This window comes from Nycticebus coucang, chromosome 8, assembly GCF_027406575.1.
Source record: "Nycticebus coucang isolate mNycCou1 chromosome 8, mNycCou1.pri, whole genome shotgun sequence".
In the NCBI taxonomy this organism is placed as follows: Eukaryota; Metazoa; Chordata; class Mammalia; order Primates; family Lorisidae; genus Nycticebus; species Nycticebus coucang.
The window spans coordinates 74,104,942-74,109,453 of NC_069787.1; the positions used below are offsets into that span (position 1 = coordinate 74,104,942).

The 4,512-nt window shown below is 35.0% G+C and overlaps 1 pseudogene; it reads right to left on the bottom strand.

Moving 5' to 3' along the window:
- Positions 1–4,406: 4,406 nt before the first annotated feature.
- On the bottom strand, positions 4,407–4,512 carry LOC128593016 (uncharacterized; annotated as a pseudogene).

Here is a 4,512-nt window from a genome sequence, read left to right on the forward strand (position 1 = left end):
GTATCTGATTTGGGAGTGTTTAGCTTTAACATTTTTCTTACATTTTGAACCTGCATAGTCATTTCTGTGCCAGTTAATTATCTTGTGCCAGATACTTTGAACAGTTAGCTAGCGGATGCTTTCACTAATGATCTCCCTCAGGCCAATTGGCCCAACCCTGATGGACATGCTGGATTGGGGACTTTCTGCTTTACAATAGTCAAAATGGAAACATTTCCACTACTTTTCATCTCAAAAAACATGGAAGGCAAAAACGAATTCCATATGCCAGATGTATCTCCCGTTCTACAGGAAGGACAAATAGACTCATTCTTTTGCCCACAATGTACTGGATATGAATTTATTATATCAATTAATCATTAAAGAAAATTTAAAAATGCTTTATTTAGTGACAAAGAATGTTAAAAGTGAGTTAGGACAGGATTTTGAGACAAAAATCATATAGTCACTTAAAGGTTAATTTTGATCGTTTATATTATCTTGTGTTATTTTCCTCTTCCTCCTGCACCATCATCTGTATCTAGTCACCAAGGAAGAGCTAAAAAAGTAATTATATTCAAACCTGAAAAGCTTAATTAATGCAAGTATGCTCTACCCCCTTCCATGAGTTTGGACCTCTGTACTGGGGACTGGCAAAGTACCAGCAGACAGAAATAAGTTTCTCTCTAATTGCATCTAGAGGACAGACTAGAGTCAGACAGCATCAAATGGCAATGTCTCATCTGCTTCCAATTTACCAAATTAGATCTTAACTGAGGACATAGCAGTCATTTTGCCACCCCCTCTCCAGAATCTAGCAGAATGCAGTATAAATCCTGGAACTTTTGAGGTCGAAGATGGCCACTGACTTTATTTAATAGTGGACATGAGGGATATCACAGTGGCTTTCCCCAGGCTCCTTTTTTCTTCTCATAGTGATGGCAGTGGTTTTCAGGAAGTGAGGATTAAATTTAACAATTAGGAAAAAAATTGTTCAACACCTAGAGTAAGTAGAAGTATGCCAATAAATATGATTTATTTCTTCTCTTATGGGAAGTAATTAGTATTCCAGAGAAAATATTTAAAATAATTTTTGATAGACTTTTGTAAAAGTAAGATTTCTTTAAAGGAGTTAATTACCCATCTACACGGCAAACTCTTAGTCAAAAGTTAAAATTTTTCAACTAGACATTTATTTACTACCCCCTTTATTGTCTATGAAAATGAGAATATTTTTATTTTGTCTGCTTGGAGTCTATTCCTTTGTAGCAATTTAAAATAATACTTTGCCTCTTGATTGTTAACAATCTTTTCTTAGAATTTTCCATTTTCGTACTCCATCCCACCAGAAGGTAACTATCCTCCTGCTATGGGTTGGAAAGAAGGGGCTGTGAACTATAACTTAGTAAGATTTTCCTTCAAGGCATTTCAAAATGCACTGGAGATGTGTCTACCTTCAGGTTTAGTGAAGTAACTGATACTGAACTAGTTTTCTTCCTACAAATAAATAGAAAACTGGGATGGTAGGCAAACGACTATTTCCAGGTATTGGAAAACTGATGATATAACTAATTCTGAATAAAGGAAAAGAAGCAATGTGAGATCTGTAATTACTGTGATTTTGTGACTAGAGACACTTTCTGGACAGTATTGGAGGGAAGGGTAAAAGCCTAAATTTTGTATGGGAATTTTCTGAACTGAAGGAACAGAAATCAATTAGAGAAAACTGAGGTAATTGAAATTTGTGAGAATAAGTGCAAAAGAGAGTGGGTTACGCAGAAAGCAAGCTCTGGAAATTGGCATATTGTTTTTTTCTTATTTCTTTGTATGTACCTGGACATGCATGTGGCAAGATTCTCCAAAGCTGGACAAGGAAAAAACTGTTTGTGAATGAAGCAATCTCCAAAGCTCACTTAGGGCTAAAAGACACTTGAGTTCTAACTAGTCAGAGTAGAGAAAGTTCAGGGAACATCTGAGGCCTTTAGTAGAAACTCCAGAGGGTAATATATTAGTAGATCAGTTAAAGTAGCCCTGAAGTAAAGCCTATGAAGCCTATGCTAACAAAAAAAAAAAGAAAGAAAGAAAGAAAGAAAAAAGGAAAAGAAAAAGGAAAAGAAAAAAAGAGAGATGGAAAATATTAAACACATCTTCAAGAAATTTAACAGCCTGCAAAAACTCAACACTCATTAAAAGAACATAAAGAACCATGCACACTTGACTGTAGCATTTACATTTTCTAGCATCTAATAAATAAAATTATTAGACATCGGAAAAAATAGGAGAGTGTGAACCATGACCAGGACAAAAGTCAACCAACAAAAACAGGACAGGAATAAAGCTCCTCAGGAGCTCCGACTCCAAAGAAATGTCATTTGACTTGTTGCCACCTCTCTGGAAACATCCAGTCTTAGGAATTTTACTTTTGTGACCAAACAGTTAACTGGTGTGAACATCTTTTCCCCTAAAGTATTTGTTAAAAACAATAAGCATCAATTGTTTTTTTTTTTTTTTTTTTGTAGAGACAGAGTCTCACTGTACCACCCTCGGGTAGAGTGCTGTGGCGTCACACGGCTCACAACAACCTCCAACTCTTGGGCTTATGCGATTCTCTTGCCTCAGCCTGCCAAGCAGCTGGGACTACAGGCGCCCGCCACAACGCCCGGCTATTTTTTGTTGCAGTTTGTCTGGGGCTGGGTTTGAACCCGCCACCCTCAGCATATGGGGCTGGCACCCTACTCATTGAGCCACAGGCGCCGCCCTATTGCAGTTGATTGAGGTGGTAAAGACATCTTACAAGCAAACAAGAGGCCAACCAAAAACCTCAAAGGAAAAGCTAGGAAACAAAATTTCCATAAGGGCCTATGAAAAGTTCTGACATGATCTGGTATACTAAAGGGTGTGTGGACAGAAAAGATTTCTACATATGCCAAGAAAGACCTGAGAAGACCATATCTCTCACCCTAAGGCTCAGGAAAGCAGAAAATAAAGGCTAAGCTAGAGTATTAAACTGACTGCTACAAGATTGAAAGCATGCTTTAACATGCTCCGAGTCCCTGAGCAAAGGCTGATAAACTTACTGATTGTAGGCATTTAAGGAAATCTTCATGTAACCATTAGCTGAAGTAAAATAATTGAACAGAGAAATCAGTAGCCACATACAAAAAAGAATACAAATACTATAGAATTATTTTTTGAATGTCATTAAACAAACTAAAAGTCACTAAACAAGAAGCAGCAGCAACACAGCGTTATTATATTATTAAGACAAAAAAATTATGAAAGCATGCATGGATACAGTTTGATTTGAGTTCATTTCTCTACCATATCACCTACCTGCCTTGCTACACATACAAATTGAAGACATGCAAAAAAAAAAAAAAAAAAAAAGAAAGAAAAAAAGAACATTATCCCTTATATACAGGGGGAAAAAAAGCAGTCAATAGAAATTATCCCTGAGGAATTCCAGATGTTAAATTTGTTAGAGAGAGATTTTAAATCAGTTGTTATACATGTGCTCAAAGAACTAAAAGAAATCATGAATAAAGAAGTAAGGTAAAGTATAAGAATGGAACCTCACCAAATAGGAAATATTAATAAAGAGCTAGGAGTTATTAAAAGTATCAAATATAAATCCTGGAGTTAAAAAGTATAATAACTAAAATTTTTTCAAAATCCCTGGAGGGTTTCAATAGTAGAGTTTTGTGGGAAAAAAACAGCATTAATGAATTTTAAAATAGGTTAATTGAGATTATATAGTCTTAGAGACATATGGAGAAAAGCTTGAAAAAAAAAAAAATAAGCAGAGCCTAAGACATCTATGGGACAACATCAAGTATACCAATATATTCAAATAAGGAATCCCAAAACATGAGAAGAGGGAAAAGAGATGGAAAGAATATTTGAAAATGTTAACTGAAAACTTCACAAACTTGATAAAAATGCTCATCTGCATAGTCAAGAAACTCAATATTCAGTAGGATAAACTCAAAGAGATAAACACCTAGAAACATTGTAATTAACTGTGTAAACCAAGGGCAAAGAGAATGCTGGAAGAAAGAAACCATTTAGCACATTAAAGGGATCCTCAATGAGATTAACAGCTTACTTATCTGTAGAAGTCATAGATATAGAAATGCAGTGAAATGCTATTCAAAAGGGCTGAAAAGATATTGTCAGGCAAGAATCACATATAAAACAAAACTGTTCCACAAAAATGAAGAAATTAATATATCCTCAAATAAGTAAAAACTAAAATAAAAATAATTCACCATTTCTAGACTTGCTGTGCAAGAAATATAACAGGGTATTTCAGGGCGAAATAAAAGGACATTAATATGAAACCACACAAACTAAAAAGAGGCACCAATAAAGGTAATTACACAGGTAAGTACAAAAGGTAGCATAAGTGTATTTTTTTTTTTTTTCCCACTGTTAAAGTCTATATAACGGCTTATCCCACAAAGAGAGAACACCGGAATAGGTTAGACTTTCTTGCTATAGCATAAGTGTATTTTTGTTTTTAACATTTTGATT